Source organism: Hippichthys cyanospilos, chromosome 6 (genome assembly GCF_059441005.1).
Source record: "Hippichthys cyanospilos isolate Australia breed blue-spotted pipefish chromosome 6, RoL_Hcya_1.0, whole genome shotgun sequence".
Taxonomy (NCBI): Eukaryota; Metazoa; Chordata; class Actinopteri; order Syngnathiformes; family Syngnathidae; genus Hippichthys; species Hippichthys cyanospilos.
In genome coordinates, this window is record NC_142374.1 from 19,865,650 (window position 1) to 19,885,821 (window position 20,172).

Below are 20,172 nucleotides of genomic sequence, written 5' to 3' on the forward strand. Positions count from 1 at the left end.
AACAGTACATTTTCCTTTCAAATTAAAAGCAAATTAATTGAAATAGGCTCATATCATAAAACACTCGTGATTCAAATACTCATTCCCCATTGAAATTAATGTAAATGCCACAAATCCATTCCTACTCCCCGACCCCTCCAAAAAAAAAAAAAAACAGTGGCTCGCACATGCGACGACATGAAGGCATTTTAGGAGGTATGAGTAAGTACCAGAGTAATCAATTACTTTAATAATCAATTCATAAAACCAAGCAATTGCTTTTAGTGCTTTCGTACTGAAATTTAAGCATGTTACACTCTAGTTTTTTGAAGAAAAAAAACTGCTATGTCAAGTTTTTTTTTCTTAAAAGTGATGAGATGAATTAAGATGTTTTTTCACGCTTGTAACCGTGTTTACCGTCAAATTGTTTATTACTTTTTAAAATAGCATTGCAGGCCATGTCAAGATGTATGTTCAGCATATGCCTCAGGCCGCAAAAATGTGGACGGGGGGGCCGCAATTGGCCCCCGGTCCGTAGTGTGGACACCTCTGTCCTGAAGCGAGCAGCGCTCGTATCTCAAGTCTGCCTCTCGCAAGTCAACTATTTGAAAGTTAGCCAGCCGCACAGCAACCAGGAAGTGATGCTGCCCGGCGAGCACGCGACGACCTTGGCTACTCCTTGTAGACACAATGAAACTTCAGCAGACACAAGAAGCCACGTCCCACGTTCGTCTCGGAGACGGACCCTGAGACTTCAATATCTGAAAGACTCTGAAGGTCTTTGACAAACTGATGCAATAGCACATTCCTCCCCCTCTTTTTCCATATGAATGAGATGAAATCCATTCCTCAAGATGCCCCTCTGCTTCTATCCCCAAACAAAAACATGGCAACCTGCTGACTACCATGACAGGAAACACAAGGAAGTACAGAGGGAGTATTTTCATCCAGATGGTTAGAGGAGCCTTCAAGAATGATGAGAATACCAACTGAGCTGTTGTAACACTTGCTGTTTGACCTCCCGGGCTTTTTGGAGGAACATCACTGGCTTATTTGTCTTACAATTGTATGGCTGGCTAGATAAACTGAAGTCATGCTTTTACACGAGCATCATGGATGACCTCGGGGGAAAAGACCAAGACTGCAAGATGAGAGAGGAGGAGCCAAATCAAATGAAAATAAAAGAGGAAAACAGCCTGCAATTCATAAAGCTTGTCAGACTTTCTTGACGGTCTACAGGTAAAAAAATGACAGTTAGAATTTTATTTTGGTGACAGGAAAGAGGGATGCAAGGACCGCTTTAAAATTGTTCTCCTTAATTTATTAAACGTGTTAAAATCAAGGAATTAAACTTTATTATTTATAGCTGGCATGAATTTGACAAACTGCTACTAACTTTTATAATGCCGATTCCACATTCAGATTCAAAACAATAACAAACTGTAGTAGGATGTTCGTTTTTAAAATAGTCATGAATATTACATATTCATTAATCAGACACCCAAAGTGGATGAAACTCATTTTCGTAAGAGAAATTGTGACTATTTCATTACTGAATAATTGTAAATAAAAATAAAACATTTATATTTTTGAATATTTAGATAATATTTGCAGTATACAAACCAATGTATTATTTTTTTATTTATTAACATCTTTTTAGTTTATACTGGGGCACTGAAAAGTGAATGGCGGCCCGCAAAGAGCCCCCAGGCTTTTGTTTGGACTTTCTAACTCCACCGTGGAATATGCTCGTCAAAATATTCGTCTATAATGATGTAATTCTACTACCGACCACGAGATGGCGGCACATTTATTTAGTTTGAAACCAAGTAACTGAAGAAGAACAAATGTGTTTTTTTGTTGTTATTTTTTACGCTTACCTCGGCCAAAGGGAAGGACATTTGGATTCGTTTTGATAAAACTGGAGACAAATATTTGAGCAGCATTACAAGACTTGAGGCTTGTACATTAGAATGTTTAAAAAAATACACCATAAAAACCAATGTATTATTAATTATTATTTAATCAGTCTTGTGGGCCCTGCCAAAAGCCTCTTGTAATTCTACAATTTACCACGAGATGGCGGCACATTTATTCAGTTTGAGACAAGTGATTGAAGAAGAACAAATGTTGTTGTTTTTTTGGCACTAATCGCAGCCCAAGGAAAGAACGTTTGTATTTGGAAACTGGGAAAAATATCCGAGCAACATTATAAGACTCGAAACTTGAAGATACCGTCGCCTTTAAGATGCTGGTAAGTTAGGTGTGTGAAATATGAAGCTAAATTAAGTTAGTATGAATGTTTATCTCACTCAAAGATGGTCAATTATTAACTAAACTTGATATCTGTTAAGGCTTCAATTGAGAGGACAATCAAATGATTGAATATACACCACAGCTCTTTTTTATCCTGAAACCACAACTTCATAAAATTGCAACCTGGAAAATGAAAATTTAAAGGAATGCTAAACTTATTCAGAGCCTTGCGCAAGTGATGTCAGTTGTAGTCGACAGCGAGTGGAAAAACATGTTTTTTAAAGCATTCATTACACTTGAGAAAATGTTCAGTTATCAAATTAATTATAAACGAAATATCAACGTTTTACTACTTAAAATGGATTCATAAGTAAAGTCTCATCTTATTGCCTCACACACTTTCTGCACATCAATATACACGAGGAAAAATTCAATAAAAAAAACTTTTGCATATGTTGCTTATTTGGCAATCGAAGAGTTGAATGCGTTAATTAATTACATACTCATACTGTAAATTGTTTAATTAATCGCTATCCAAACTGTAGCCCAGGGGCTATTTGCGGCACTCCATCCCTATTTTAGCCGACCACAATAAAAACTAAAATTACGTTTTAACATGTTCACATTGCAATTTTGAGAAATAAAAATGGTAGGCAGTGTTATAAGTGTGAAGAAAAATGTAATTTGCCTCATCACCCTTAATGGAAAGCCTTAGTTTATCACTTTTTATTTAAATACATTTCTTACATAGAACACTGGTAATTGCTTGTTTGTTTTATAATGGCCCTAATGTAATTTTTTTTATATGTGGCCCTCAGAGAACACCCCAGTTTTAATTTCTAGAGAGGAAAATGTTAGGACACCCCGGGTTTAATTTGTAGGTATTTTAATCTTTTTAGAAAACATCTTCTACTTTTGGTATTATGATAAAACATAAATCTTCAGACTTACACACTGCTCTCCCTAATGTGACGAAATCCCGACCCGATTAAATTTTGTAGTTATTCCACATTTGATCTTTTCATCAAAGGCATTTCCCACCAAAAGCAAAGCACTGAAAGAAGTCATCAGGGAGCTGAAATTTCACCCAGATGGTGACAACAATTTCTTAGTTATCACACTACCAGTGTCCCATCTCTTGGCTAAAATACTGTTAGACTGCTAGAGAAGAAAATGACCCAAAAATTATGAAAATACTGCACGAGCGATAATAAACATGACCTAATTTGACTTCTCATCCCTTAGCCCTTGATCTTCACAAGAACCCACGCCTGCCAAGAGGTACTCTGCGGACCAGTTGAAGGGGCGTGCCTGGTGAGTCTCTTATAAAGCTAAGAAATACAATTTGGGACCATGTGATAAAATCGTGCTAGCTAGAAAAAAACCCACACAAGCACGGGGAAAACATGCAAACTCCACACATGAGAACCAGATTCTAAGACGTGGCAATCACTCATGAAACAAGGTCAAAATCATATGGTTCTACCTTGAAAAAGCTACTCAAGGTAAATGCAGCATGATGCTAAGCCAATCATGAGCACATTGACTAAATTAGCACTCAGTCAATTAGCGATGAAGCTAGCAGCCTGAAATCAGTCCCTCTCGCCTGCGTGCGTGCGCAGCTCCGTTCATAATAAGCAATCGGGGCTCCGACACTTGTGAATCATCATCATGTCACACCAAGATGACGGCTCACTTCACTTAAATTGCCACGTCTGTCAAAAAAGACGTCAGGAGGGGTCAGTACATGATGTACTTGTTGTAAACAAAAACAAAAAAATGTCCTCTGTGGGAATTGCATAGCTGCAGGCTGCTATAGACCATGCACATGGAACGTCACTTTTATTTATCGCGATATCTCCGTCGACGCCATTGATCTTCTTCAGTACACTCGCAAGTTACAATGCCACAATGCACAACAAATAAATCAATATCTGGGGCTTCAGTGGAGACTCAACGTATACCAAAGACGTATATATACGTCTTTATTGTCCAGACTGAAAAATGTTTCATAATGAAAGTGTCATTCAATTGAATTTGTTGAACTAGTGTTCCTTCCATCATCGCTGATGTTATGTTACCTAAAACACCTGCCATAAATAAAATACAAATGGATTTTTTCTCGCTTATTATTCCTTTTTTTTTAAATTCCATGAACTCTAACCTAAATTAGATTAAATCCAAGCCATTTGCGGCCCTCTGTCCATTTTTAAGCAGCCTGCAATATAGTATATGTCCCCCCAAAATTGCTACTAATAAGTTTGTTTTACATACCGTAGAGCAGAGGTGTCCAAACTACGGCCCGTGGGCCATTTGCGGCCCGCCTTCACATTTTGTGGCCCAACGCATTCAATAAAAATATTTTTAAAAAGTTACATAAAACATAAACTAAATTTAAAACAACCTTGCCGGCAATGGCATGGTGAACCGCATTAGAAGTGCAAAAAATATCCTAATTTGCCTTATCACCTTTAACCGAAAGCCTTGACATAGCATTTAAAAAAAAAATGCAGTATATAATTACTTGTGTGATTTATTTTTGTCACGTTTAATATGTTAAAGTAAAAACAAAGTGATCTGGCTCTTACATCTTTCGATTTATCTGCACGCAGGCATCAGGGGAAAAAGTTTGGACACACCTGCTGTCGAGCTTTTTTGAATACACATCTAAACAGTAGTGACTGAAGATAGTTGATTTTTATAAGCTAAATGGTTTCCTCCACTATTGGCTCTGTGTCAGAGTACAAAATGTGAAAATATTACATGAAAAAAAATCATGAAAATCCCAACTATTTGCCTTGTAGAAAGATATTTAGTGTGCAGTGTAAAAAAAAAAAAAACACAAGACACACAGTAATGCGCATATAAAAACAATAGGCATATTAAATGATAATTTGAATATAAAGTTTTTACACCCATGCTACTATTATATGAGTTTTTGGGGGGCTAAAAGCTCTATATTAAGCCTCATAAACCCTTCATACACTTTAATGCAGGCATGAACATTTTACTCACATGTTTGTTTGAAGTAAACTTTACTTCAAACCTTTGTACAAGGTTGGCAAAAGAATTGCACAAATAAAATTCATGGAACAGAAAGGCCGCGAAATGTGAACTGCGTTATATTAAAAAGAAGACCCTGTATTGATTTTTTATAACCTAGTCCTTCTGTTGTCTGCCCTGCATTCAATAGGAGGCAACTTCACAATGAACAACATCATTTTTTTTTCTCTCGGTTGATGAAAGCAAGTAAATGTGTCAAGCAAGACTACATGAAATGGAGAAGTGATCACAGCATCCAAATAAAATTGCAAATAAACATGTAAATGTTTGTAGCTGTACACCAATAAAACAATAATTGCTTTATTAGTGTACATGGTGTTATAGTATATAATATATAATATTTGTGTTATAAGGATATTATGATCCTTATAAAATGCCTATATTAACATAAATTAAAACTTAATGGGCATCTGAAAGGATAGATATAGAAGTTAGTTATTATTTTCCTATGACATTCGGTATAATTGTGGAACAGGTTCTCTTTTGAACATGTGCTTTCAAGTTTTGTCCAGCAGATGGCGACAGTGTCACATCGAATTCCAATAGAGACGTGATTTAAAGCCTGAAAAAATGTAACACTATTCCAAATGTAAATTATTGACAGTACTTTTACGTGATATCCAACAATAACAACTTAATAGAACATATTGGATTCATAAAATCTTTTTTTCAGACATCTTTTATAAAAAAAAAAACCCCTTAGTGTGATTAAATATCTGTCAGTCAAAAATGAGCATAAGTACAAGCAATATTAGCATAGCGAGTGAGCCTCAGTTTTTTTTTTTTTTTTTTTTTGGGGGGGGGGCAAGATACCAAAGCCTGAGGTGAGTCCTTCAAGTCACAGTATTTACACACAATTGAATAACTCCCACAACTCTACAATATTGCACTGATGCCATTGCCATGTTCTATTATGGAGGTTTTGTTTTTATTTTTTGCCAACGAGAAGTACTTTGGCGCAAACATTAAAAAAACAAAAACAAACAAACACTAAAATTTTTGAGTTGCTCCATAACACACCTTCATGCTCGTGGTGTTATGTTAGGGTGCAATGGCATAGTGAAGCCTGCATGGTTTCATGGCCTGCAGCTACGCTCTGGCAGGTGCAGACTTGTCTTGACTGAGACTTTGTTGTTGATTCACCTTTTTTTTTTTTTTTTTTTGCTCCATGAAGAGACCGCCCGCTTCAAAGCCGAAAGCCGCGCTCGAGATCACGGGGTCAACGACGTGGCACGCACTCACCCTTCTGGGAGGTAAGATGAGATCATCCCAGGATTTCTGTTTGCCTCGAGAAATTTCAAGCTATTTAGAAGGAGCAGATGTTTGAACACAAATGGTGCAGCAACATTTGTAGACAGACAATGTAACAGCACTCAAAAGCATTTGAGGTTCATTTTTTTTTATCCTCTAGGAACATTACTAACATTAATTTGAGGAGACTGTTCTCGTTCATCCGAAGGAAAACCATAATGTGATTTCTATTCTAGTGTCACTGCTGCCCCCAAGTGGCAGCTAATGACACAAGCGTTATGTATTAATGTTAAATTACGTTAAGATTTCTGTGAGCTGTTTGTCATTGCTGTACAGCAGTGGTGTTATGATATACTATTATAGTACAAATGGCGATTTTGGCAAATTTACAAATTTCGGGTTGCGCGGGATCATCGTATGAAGGGTTTATTTGACATTCAGGACTGTATACTGGTTCTGGGCAAACACAGGGAGCGCTTTATGGTTACGAGGCACTTTGAGCGGACTTGTGTGGTGACCTGCCAAGTAAAAGACACTACACGCTTTTGTCTCCACCCCTCTCGTTTCATGGAGCACCTGTTGGCTGCGCAGAGCTTCGAGAAGGGCTCTTTGATATATAGACGCGAGCGTGGGTGCGCATGCATATGTGAGAGATGCTATCAGCCATGTGCGCCCACTAATCTGGGCTCCCAGGGTGGCCGACGAGTCTTTGAATTTTATAAGGGCTTTTATTTGGTCTACAAAATGAGCGCCGTTCTTGCTTTTTCACTTTAACAACCTGCTGCTCATTCCAAGACATAATCAAGGGTAAATCGTTTAAATCAGGGCTTCTTAAATGGGGGTGCAAGTACCTCAGCGGTTTACATGAAGGCACTTGAGATTTTAATTGGGTTTCTGCAAGTATCACAAATTCTAACCAGCCGATCATTTAAGTCTTTTCGATGCTGCGCCAGGAACAGTGCAGTCATTTTATTTTCAAATTGAAAGCAAATTAATTGGAACATTAATTGGAACATAAACCATGTGTTATTGTGACTCCTTTGCAAAACAAGCTCTGCCTTTCCTTTGTTAAATTTTACAGAGATGCAGATTATGTTGTGAAGTATATCTTTTGGGATTGTCACGACTAGAAATACCACTATGAACGTATTTTACCGTAAATTTAACCCACAACTTTTTTTTCTTGCTTTGAACCATCCAGCTTATAGTCTGCAGTGTAGCTGGAGTTTTTTTCTGGCCACCAGAGGGCGATCCTTTAGTAAACAAAGGCAGGGAGAAGAACACACTATCAAAGTATAGATTTTGAGGTTGAACTACTATTTTACTCACTAGTAAATAAAAACAGGCATGTTATTGTTGTGTTGGTGCAGTATTCTAAAAAAATGTCATTTTTGTTGATATGTTGTTGCTACTGTTATTTCCAAAGATCTAAACATCTTTTTGAATAAATATCTGATGTTACTACTAGTTGCTTATAATATGGTGCGGCCAATACATGACAAAAAATAGATTTTGTTTTAAAATTTTGTTGTTGCGCCTTATAGTTCAAAAATTTACGGTAGTTAAATAAATCAAACATCACTCTGGTTTAAGTCTTTTTTTTTTGGCCTAGAACGCTTTGTGCTGGTTAGAGGGTACTTGGGTACTTTGCTTAAAAAAAAAAAAAAATTCACATGACGTTCATCAATGAAAAAAGTTTCTGAACCACCTCCCTAAAAGGCTGCTTTGATGAGCGCTTCAGTTACCCCTCGGCCGATCGTCTTTACCGAAATTCCCCCTTTTTTGTTTTAACATTTTGAAGGTGGGTATTATTCATCCGCAGTTTTCATCATGACTCAGCTTTAGTACCCTTTCATGGTAGCAGACCTGGAATGAAGCGGGTGAAATTGCGGTTATTTTATGTGGGAAATGTGAGATTGATAGCCCGAGGATGCGAGACATAGAAACAGCAGTCAGCTAAGCACTTTGATATTTGACACAGTACTTTTGATCATGCCTTTCACCTGCATAGCGGCCCATCGTTCCGGCCGCAACCGGCAGTTACGGCTGCTTTTTATCGCTTTTAGCTAGCATTTTCACATGATCGAGAATGGACTCGAAAGCGATGATAATCCAGTTTAAAATGGACCATCAATGCCATCTACTGGTGAGTGTGCATGGGAAGAGTTGTTTCCAACATTTTAATTCACAGCGGATCAACTGCGTTTTTGCACATCCCTGTTGAAAAATGTAATCGAGGAATATGATCATCATTGGTCTGCTCGGATGGTTTCTACTCTGGCAAATTTTGCAAGTATCACAAGCATAAAATGAAGTTTGAAATGATGGAATTGTATTATTTGAAGGCAAACCAATGTATTACCCAATTACAGAAAAAATAAATAAATTTTGAGTGAAGCCAGCAGCCTCTCCAAATTTTTTACTAAATATATCAGCCATTTTGGATTGATTACTCTTTGGGATAACTTTAGTTGACCTTATGTACCCCCCATTTTTTTTTCCTAAAAAACAAATTTAATACAAAAAATAGCTATAAATATGCATAATTTGCTCATTCACCGTTTAACATTTTAGAGCATTTTGACTTTATTTAGATTGGACTCAAGCTACCTTGATTGCATATATAAAATGGAGCATCGCTGCCATCTACTGGTGATTATGCTTCAGTTAAGGTGGCAGTAGATAGCTTTGATGGTTTTTATTGCGGAAAAATTTTCTCAATTGCAAAATGAAGTTCAATGTGATCAAATAGGAAGTATAAGTTATATATAAGTTATAAGACAAACCAACATGTTACTCAATTCCAATTTTTAGGTAAGGCAGCAAACTCATCAAAGCAAATTTTTTCTTTGCTTTTTCCGAGTCTGTAGAAATTGGATACACCTCAATGATATAACATGTCTCCTTCTTGAAATTGGCTTCAAATCATTTCCTAGATCGCTAAAAAATTACAGATTACTTTGCAAAATAGACGATTTATTCTGATAGTTTTTGTTTTCGTTATTTCAAATATATCAACGCAATAAGAAAAGATCAATTTTTCTCGTCACCTCTCGTTTTTTCTTCTTCTTGCCATAATGTCCCCAGTCATAAATTGTGCTCAGCGGTTCTAGTTTGCACTTGTTTTTCAGACGTTTAACAAAGGTGCTGGAAATTTAAAGTCACTACAGTATTTTTGTGCCTCTTGAAAGAACTAATTGTAAGTTGCCAACAAAGAATCTCTCCAAAAAAAATGATCTATGCTGCCCACTGTACTTTGCAGGTTGAGTCTTGTCAAATTATACATCCTCGCCATTAAGTCATCTTTGAAACTAAAGAAAAAAGGAAAACCAACGCACCAGACTAGTTTGCTCGTAACATCTGATTTGCAGCCATCTTCTTTCGTCATATGTGGATGTTTTATTCCACATGCTTGAAGCAGAAACATCTGTGAATGACACGCCAAAAGTCGGATGGAGGGCTGAACTGTCAGATCTCATCGATCTCTCTTCTATTTTGATCTTTTTGTCTGTTGCAAAGTTTCACTTTATTGGCGGCCCCATATGCTGCAAATATTTGTCTGCAAGTCATCATGACTTTGATTGGAATCAGACGTGCTCAGCAATTGAAAACGTTTCCCAGGTGTCTTCATAAGATTGCCGTGATATTCGGCCTATTTCCTGTCTTCCTGAAATCAGCCCGTTCGACGGTGACAAATTCTCATATAAGTGAGCGACTAAACCTACTGACGTCTGGATTTTGGCCTGTTTTACTGCCACTTCTCCTCTCCTTCATATATATTGTATACAGTGATCCCTCACTACTTCGCATGTTGCACATATTTACTTAAGCCTTAAATGATCAAACCTCAAACAGTACAGTAGCTGTACTGTTGTCCCTTCCCATTCTCCGCCATTTGGCTGTAGTTTCACGGAGAGATGCGGTTATATTAGCGGCGCCCGGAAGTCTAATTAGAGTGAAGCTTGTAGTTGACCAAACATGATAACTATCATACATTTGAAATTCCAATGTATTACAAAATAAATCTAGGTAAGAGATTTACAATGCTCCGCTCCTCTCTGCCTTTGCTCCTGCAGCGTGTGTGTTTCATGAGGGAGACCAGCACTACTTTCTTGGTCTACCTAACAAGTGGGAATTGGGGCGGGAGTAGATTGCAATTCCTGCCATGGGGGTTGAAATACATCCTGGTGTCACCAGCTGACTTTATTCATCACCAATATCAACACCATATTGTTCCGAAATAAAGCCTTTAGCTAATTATGCTAATTATAGATGCTAAAAAAGACTTAATCATGCTTACGATGTATTATACGGCATCTTTTGTCAGTGATTAACGACAACTCCAACGTTAACTGCTAGCAGTGCTAGCAGCAGCAAGCAGTACTTGATGCTAGCAGCGTTAGCGGGTAACAGCACTCAACTGCCCCACATGGACAAGCGAGAACTGTCAGATTACATTTCATGGCAGTTTAATAGACGTAAATGATTCAACTGACAGTTACGTGTCCTCAAACGTGGTGTTTTTAGTCATCAAACATTGCTATTGTGGTATTGAGGTAAGTCTGTTTTAGTAAACAAACTAGTAGATGTTTCTTCAAGATCTCACTGCTTCATGGGCCCTATATATATATATATATATATATATATATATATATATATATATATATATATATATATATATATATATATATATATATATATATATATATATATCCCTTGAGGCTGGCTCTCAAGGGAATAGGATGAAAATGACTTCTGTTTAGCTTAGGTGTAAATACAGTATTTACCGTTGATTGATCCACTTTTTCCAGCCTCAGCTAAAGAAAAAGCAAAACGCTAGTTGCGATGTCACGTTTTCCTTTTTTAAAGCAGCTGCTACCCCGTAATGGTACTATTATAGACCACTTCAGTTGGTTATCCATGCTTGTCATGGTAATTCAATCACAAGTAGCAGCCAACTGGTTTCACTCAAATAACTACTACTACATTTGCCACTTCCTATTTAGATTCTTGTTCTCAAATTGATTTTAGCAGCAAGCCAAGCCGAAAGCTGATCGTCCACGTTCGCATGTACGACTCACCCACGTCTTTTCTCCCCCGCTGCAAATGCCAAACAAACAAGTCCACTCTGCTACTGAGTGATCAATCCTTCTCAACACACATCAGCTAGTAAAACAGCCCACAGCTGCAAGGATGCCAAAAAACGTGTTCAAAGGAAAAATGACATTTCCTATGAAGAGAATTACATAGTCTAGTATTTAATTCCGCTGCTGAAAAACAAAACAGGTTCAATTTGACTAAATCGCTCAGACATCTCCGCAACCATCACTTAGTTTGTTACAAACTGACCCTTCTCCTTTAGAGAAGGGAAAAATTTGTTGGCCCTCGAGAAAAAGTTTGGGGACCCTCGTCTAACGGTTCATTTGTAGACGTATGCGTTTGCGTCAAGTATTGCAACGGTGCAGATCCACATTCCAAAGTGTCACACTGTATCCCCCATGCGCGCAAATTTCCTCTGGGGCGGCTCACTATACCGGTCCTACTGGTGCAGATTGAAACGTTTGTCGCGGTTCCGTCTCGTCACTCGGCTCGACTATGCGGAATGTGAGCAGTTGTCGCATAACGTATACTTGACCCTGCGGCGGGCCGAGCGGCTTCTGATCTGGCGAGGGCTAATTTCGGCGCTCAACTGGTTGGTTATTGATGTCGACTAACTGTGGCATTCCTTTTTCGGGCTTTATTTAACTGAGAATAATGCAGAATTTTCCTTTTAAAAATCATATCTAATTTTCATTTTTTGTTTTTTTTGTGATTACACTCTTGGGATCCTTTAGTATTCTTTCCTGATTCATTAAATGCTTGGAGATTGAATGCTGAATATATAGCAGTTTTTTTTAGGCAAATAAACAACATTTTTCCCTGTAATGACTTGGACTTAGCAAGTTAAAAAAAGCTTTTTTGTCGACACTTTTTCAACATCATAGCAACACATTTGGAATTTAAGTGAGTAAATAATAAAAATTGCTATTCAGAGATTGTACAAGACTTTCTTAAAAGGCACAATTGAGTAGCGTATTAAGTCAATATTGTAAACCATCAGCAATCTACAACTTTTGCAAAACTTTGACGTTTTAGTTCATTGTCATATATCAATATTAAAAATGACAAATTATTCAAAATAAATGGATTGATTGAACATCACAGTTTAATCATACTTTCATTTTTGTAGGCTAAATGCTAAAAACTGCATTTTTCCCTATAATTATTTGTGCATAGGCACGGAGAAAAGCTGTTTTGTTAGCATTTGCCCCAAATTATTCCAATGCATAAGAAATTTAAGTACTGGTATACATCCTCAGTCAATTTAAAACAACAAAAAAACAAAACAAACAAACAAACAAAATATAATATATATATATATATATATTTTTTTAAACATAAAACAACAAAAAAAAGCTGTTTTTCCAAAATATAGCATTCTAAATTGTCCTCTAACTGCGGAATGATCCATAAATCCACAGTGTACTATTTTAACAATGAATAAATAGTGACAAGATACTATGCAGCGCTCAATAACACGCTCAATAAACATATTAGTCATTTTTCAAAATATGTCACGTCAGCTGTTTGAAGCGGATACACGGGGGACTGCCTCTTAGTTTTCTTTAGCGCCAGCTCCACAATACGTTTTGTTCTCAGCCGCGCTTTGTCGAAGAGAGGTGCTTGCAAGGAACATAATCGGGCGGTTGCCGCGGAAACATGCAACTTGATAGGTCGCTGAGGATGGGTAAACAAGGTGCCGGATACCTTTAGCCTCTCAAGTCGGTGTGGGAATAGATCATGGAGGAATAGTTGATGATACGACAGAAAAAAAAAAAAGTTTGTCTATTGTTTTGATATTTGGTACTTGGTTAGCTCCGTGTACGGCGTAGCTGCAGTATACCTTTGACTATTGTGACTTGATTGTGCCAGCTGCCCTGGAGCCAGCGAGATCTTGCAGACGCCTCTTATCTCGCAGCTAAAAGTGCTCCATGCTGGGGATTAAGGAACTATTCCAAGGCGGTAATAAGATGCAACTGCTGCTTTTCATCCTGGCTCCCACCATATACACACTGATGGCGGCATCTGCAATCAAGTCACAAGCTTTTTATGGATAAGTTGCCGCAAGAAATGTGCTTTCATATTGTTGTTCATGCTATTATATTAGCTTAGTTTTATATATATATATATATATATATATATATATATATATATATATATATATATATATATATATATATATATATATATATATATATATATATATATATATATATATATATATATATATATATATATGTATATATCTGTTTTAAGACATGTTTTCTCTGCCATTTAAAAATGCTTTGCGCCTGTCAGGGTGCACTTCGCAAAAAAAACTATTTTACAGGGGTACACCATTGAAAAAAGTTTGAGAACCACTGTTATAACTTGTGGGTAGCTCGCTGGAGTAGTGGTTAACACGTCCACTTCAAATGTAAGGGACCTGAGTTCGAATCTAGCTAGCCCTATCTATCTATCTATTTAGCTAGCTAGCTAGCTAGCTAGTTTGTCTAGTTAGCTAGATAGCACTGAATATAAAATTGTTACGATAATTACAGTAAATCAACACAGAGAGATAGCTCACTAGCTAGATAGCTAGCTAGCTAGTTAGCTAGCTTTCTATCTAGTTAGCAAGCTATCTCTCTGTGTTGATTTGTTTATAAGATGGCCGACGTATCTTGAATGATGACTTATGCATTATTCTTTACTGCCATCGTTTAAATGTGTGACATTTAAAAAAAAAAAGATGCTACACAAGCTAATTTGCTTGGAAGTGTGAAATAAACACAACATGGATTCTGACAAACAGGGTACGGGCCTATAGGAGGAGACCACTTGGTGAAATCAACACAGAGAGATAGCTCGCTAACTAGATAGCTATCTATCTAGCTAGCTAGTTAGCGAGCTATCTCTCTGTGTTGATTTACTGTAATTATCGTAACAATTTTATATTCAGTGCTAAAAATAGTTTGGCCTCAGAACAATGCAAAATGTTTTTAGCATTTGGGGCCAAACGCAAAATAACTAGCATGGAACCTAAACAAAGTACCTCAAAGTAATTATTACGAATTATTTTCAGTAGTCCTGCAGGAATTCCTGTTTTGTTGGGAGGAAGATTTTGATTCAATTTGAATTTATTGAGCTATATACAGTATGTTCATTATCAACTTTCTTTTCTTTTACCTTGCATTTGTCTTGGGAACTGACACAAACTGGGGGTGGTTGAACACTTTTCCCACAATTTGCACGGCAGTTCTTTGTCAGCTATTTGACAAAGGTGAGAAACTTGATCAGTTCTAAGTATCTGTCCATACTAAGTTGATGTTTATGTGCTGGTGTGCTCATTATGGGCTTTTATTCTTTACAGGAGGTGCTTTCACTTGTGTGTAATTCATAATTGAATGTGCAGAATTGGCCTCTTGTATGCGTCTCCACTTGGAAGGTCTCAAGTCAAGGTCAGACATCCCCCGCCGCTCCTTACTTTCTCTCCTGCCGTTATTCTCAATGGTGTCATTGTTTCTTTCATGCGCGGCAATGTAACGTGTGTCTGTTTGGCAACTTTGAAAAGCTGTAGCTCTTTGCGGGGAGGCTTTCAATGAAATACGCACGCAATCATTTTTCTAGGCTGCCGGGTTCGGGTCGACGGGGTGCTGTGTTTACACTAACCCTCCTCGCCTGCTGAACGGCGCGGCACGCACCCCGAGTCGCACTCGTCCCACCGCGGTCCACATTCCAGTCAGCCTACAGTCACCGGCACGGCGGGAATGCTGACCAAATCTTAAAAATAAGAAATGGAAGGGACGGTTAACATTTTTGGTTTATTCATTGGAACCCAAAATGTTGGTTGAAATTAACAACACAATTTGTAGTGTTTTTTTTTTTTTCTGGGTCACTCCTTTCTGTCAAGCAAAGACTCAGATCAAACTTGACATTTTCAAGCTTAGGAATGTCATTAATTCAGGGTAAAAGGATGACAATTAGGCTGTACAAATTTAACTTGTATAAGCCTTATTGAGATTGTGTATTGGTTATGGACATGGATTTTTCAGTCCCATTAATTTTTCAGTACTACTTTACCAAATCTTATTGCAGACCGGATCAAACCTCCTTGCGGGCGTCATTCGGCCGCAGGCCTTATGTTTAACATCCCTGTTTTCAGGGTTAAATTTCATACAGCACATACAGTATTTGCTGGATACATTGTTGTTATTTTTAAAGGTCACGCCTGCAAATGATGATGTCAGAACTTGAAGCTTTTTCCACTATTTTCTGGACACTTGGGTTCAATAATCTTATTTGAGAGATTTTATCCGTTGATTTTTCCTCGATAAGTATCGGAAGGAAAAAGGATACCAAACACATGGCGGATGCATTACGCGGCGTCCGTCTATTTTAGAAAGGCCTGGTTGCGTTTTGTTCAAATTAAATCTTGCTTGTTTCATCCTCTTCTTCAAGAATCGTTGTGATTCTGGTGTCTGGACTCAAAATAATTCCCAATGAAGATTGAGAGATTAGAAGAATGGAAACAGTAATGACTCCATATGCTAAACTGGAACCAGTATAGATTATTTTAGTAAAGAATTGGCAGCGGTGGGATTTGAACCCACGCCTCCTGAGAGACTGGAGCCTTAATCCAGCGCCTTAGACCGCTCGGCCACGCTACCTTAATGCTAATCTCGACCTTTCATTTACACACTCCAATAAAATGCAACGAGAAATTTCAAGTTGCGTGACGTTCATTTACAGCCATGTTTTCTCAAAGGGGTTTCATAGCCCTCACAGTTCACAAAAACATATTTGTGAGAGAAACTTTATGAATAGTACCTCGGTTTGTAACAGATCTAGTTTTACAAATGCAAAAAAAAAAAAAATGTACCTCATTGTTAGGCAGGTCTTAGTCAGCTTGTTGGCAACTGTTGAAATCGCCCAAAGTCATACGTACTATGATCGGATGGCAGAAGCTTTGGTGATATCAGATGGCACCACCAGTAAGCAGACCTTCCTAGTTACCTGACTAAGGCAGGGAGAAAATGGCCGACGTATCTTGAATGATGATTTTTGCATTATTCTTCATTGATGATTTTATTTTTTAAGAAAAATCTAAACCTTTAGGGGAATATCTGCACAACCTCAAACACAACAATTTTCCGGTCGGTCCAGTCAAGTACGTCATCATGAGTCGGATTGCTCACATGTTCAAAATCGGGATGTGTGTGTGTGTGTGTGTGTGTGTGTGTGTGTGTGTGTGTGTGTGTGTAGTCAGTTTAAGGCTCATCCTGACAACTGTGTTGTCAAATATGCAAACCCACTAACAACTGTTCACTGCTCACTACAGAGATCATCAGATTACAGAAATGTGGAGCTCCCAATGTGGAGTATGGTGTTTGCTTGCTATAACGCTGTTTTCGCAGTTTCACAGCTTTTTTTCTTTTTTTTTTAGTGCAATTTTACCTACCTCCTATGAAGGTTTGAACTAGGGTGTTCAAAAAGAGAGAAATGTGAGAAAATGTTCATACCTGCCTGAGAAAAGATGTTTTAAAGGGATGCTAAACTTGATTAGCTAATATTTTGTCCACAATTGATTTGACACCTAACTTATTTTTCTCGTATGTTTTATTTTAAAAACATATTTTTTCAATTTGCTGTTGACTGAAAATGACATCACATGTGCTCAAGGCCAATGACCAATCATGGCTTACGGAAATAAAAAAAGGAGTTTTGTTAGCATTAGCATTGTACCATCATTTTTTAGTTAGCAATGGTTTTAGCAATTTTCTACTATAAGTTGTTCCAGAGTATAAATTGCACGAGCCAGTAAATGTATAATAAAAAGAGAAAAAAAACAAATTAGTATAAAATATAAAATAGCACTGGAGTATGTTTTTGGAGGATTTTTTTTTTTTTTATATAAAATCCAATACAAAGAACTGACTTTTTATCTTGAAAGGCAGTTTAAAATAAAACTAGAATAGAGCTGTGGCCATCCAAGCATTTAGCACGTGATGAGCTTTTTTTTTGTTTTCTTTATTTAAGTAAGAGAAAACCTCTGCTTTTTGTCAGTTAACTTACAATTGTCTCACTCACTCCAAGCTTTCTTTTTACTGCTCGATCACCGTTTTTGGCTACATATTTCACTACTTGTAGTTTGTAATCTGTAGAATATGATTTTTGTTTTCCATGCCATTTTCGTTCAGTCCTAAAGTACCTAGCACCCCTAGAGCGCAATCTTGTGGTTTTCAGTGTGAAAATAGCACGGAATTATATAATAATGAGCGAAATAATTGCATATATAAATCACTCTGGAGTATAAGTCGCACCCCCGATCAAATTATGAAAAAAAATTGCCACTTTACATCTGTTAGAATTTTTTTTGACACCACGCCATGGGGTGTGCACAAGCCAATGCTCTGGTGGAAATATGACAAAAAAAAGTGTTTAGCAATCAGCCTGCAAGTAAATTTGAAGGACTTTGCAAATATTTCCTCTTGGTGTCGATTTTGAGCCGGTTTTGGCCGCTAATCTAGACACATTGAATAAAAAAGCATAAAAAACACTGAGACTAAAATTGACTATGGATTATAAAATTACAGCGATTCAAAACCTAAATTCCTAAATGTTGCAAATGGAATGTATTCGACGGCAAAGTTTACTTTCGAGACCCGAATGACAGTTGACACCCAGCGCATATCCAAGCGAGTTTACCAATCCAAACGTTTGACTCCACATCGTCAATCAGATGACCTTATTTAGAGGTTGATTATCCGCGCGCTTTCGCGACCACCGGTCACGCAACCATCTTCCTCAAAACAGGCTTTGAATAATCCATTGCGACAGCGCACGTCCGAGGTGATGTCATTCATCCGCCGGTCTACTTTTGACCACTGAGGGCATTTCACAGTTATTATTGGATACATTGGATTTGGAGCGCTTCCAAAGGAGTGCCTCCTCGCCTACGTCCACTCCTCTCCCCATCCTGAGCGCAGCCTATGATGTAATGCTCTTGCTGATGTTCCAGCATCCCCCACTCCTGCTTGCTTGCTTTTTTTTTTTGCTTTTTATTTTTTTATATATTCCCTCCCCTCCCCTTTCCAGTCTGCTGTTGAGGATGCATGTGTGAGACGCCGGTTCAGCAGCAGCAGCAGCAGCAGCAGCAGCATCCTCCTCCGCCTCCGCCGGGTTACTCTCGGGGATGACTGCGGGAGCTTCTTGGCGGCTTGTCAGCGCTTGAGCGCTTGCCCCACACCTGTTCTGCTAAAAGGTAATGTTCGGGGGAACCCTCTGCATGCAAAAAATGGAAGAGGCGGTATTAGACTAGGTTTGATTGAATCGGTCCAGTCGCTGGAAGCTTTTGGTCGCCACGGCGTTGGCTGCCATGGCAATCACTTCCCCGGTGTGTGTGTGTGTGAGTGTGTGTGTGTGCTTTCTGGTTTCCATGGTAAACGATGAGACCTGCTTGCTCGTACTGCAACTACTCCGCTGTGGAGTATGGTGTTAATTTGCATATTTCAAGCGCCCGCTAGGAGATGACATCATTGTCCAGCACTTGAAAGGTTTTTTAGAAGTGACTTGTTTGGTGATGTCCCCTGCAAAGAAAAGAAAAGAAAAAAACTGGGCGTGTGCAAAGAGAAGTCCAGCTGAGGGTTTGTGCGTCGTTATCTGCATGCAGATTTTTTGACAGCCGCACAAACGAGGGACGCGCTTTGGTGCATTACGTCAACTCTCGCTCACTTTTCCTCGCGGAGCGTTTGACTAGTCAGGAGTTGCTTTTGCCTTCAAGTCAGATGCGGAGTTAATATTTCATGGCTCGTCTGCCCCACATGTAGATGACGGTCATGACTAATTCATCCTCAGGATTTTCCCTCTTTGACATCGCACTTTTTTTTTTTTTTTAACCTTCTTTTGTTTGAAGCCTTCAATTGATTGTTTTAGCTTCTCATGTACTCGAAGAAATAAAGCTTTTGGGGTTGAGCGTACTTCACGGAAAAGATATAGGGGGATTTGTACTTTTACAGCCATTGGCGGGGAGGCGGTGGTTTCCTGTTGGGGGGTCATTGATTTTTCCAGTTAACACGTTAGCCTCCTTTTGCAAACAAATCATGTAACCACAGCCTGTCTGTATGTATGCATACAATAGGTCACTGATGGTTTTATGGTTCATTGACTGACTCCTGTGCAGACAGTGTGGGTTCACTTTCCACTCGGTGGTAATAAAAGAGTGGCGGTCTGTTCTTAAATGTGCCCCGAGAACTGACTATTGACTGATTCAATATACACAGCAGCTTATAATAATACAGTATTATGTATGGGTTTATAATTATACCTAACTTGATTGAAAATGTGTATTTACATATCTTAAAAAAAAGCAAAGCGTGGAGCGTTACTGTCGCTGTTCTCAATTAGGGGCAAAATGAGCCGTCAAGTAAGTTGAGAAATGCTCAAGCATTTTTTTTTCTATGTCTGATACTCATTTAAGCGTCCGCGGATAGGAACACTAAGCAGTAACGCACTGTAAACTTGGTGTGAACTGCAAAATTAATTGTA

At 38.2% G+C, this 20,172-nt stretch overlaps 1 protein-coding gene and 1 non-coding gene across 2 annotated transcripts in view; one reads left to right on the forward strand and one right to left on the reverse strand.

Moving 5' to 3' along the window:
- The first annotated feature begins 3,508 nt into the window (after window positions 1-3,508).
- Window positions 3,509-20,172, forward strand: part of LOC148422703 (semaphorin-4B-like) — an 85,927-nt gene continuing 69,263 nt past the window's right edge. Inside the window, exons 1-3 of the mRNA XM_088418138.1 lie at window positions 3,509-3,549; window positions 6,473-6,551; window positions 18,724-18,889. The gene's annotated coding sequence lies outside the window, so the exon portion shown is untranslated. The remainder of the gene's footprint in view (window positions 3,550-6,472; window positions 6,552-18,723; window positions 18,890-20,172) is intronic.
- On the reverse strand, window positions 16,214-16,295 carry trnal-aag (transfer RNA leucine (anticodon AAG)). The gene has a single exon. It is a non-coding gene; the product is annotated as a tRNA-Leu (tRNA).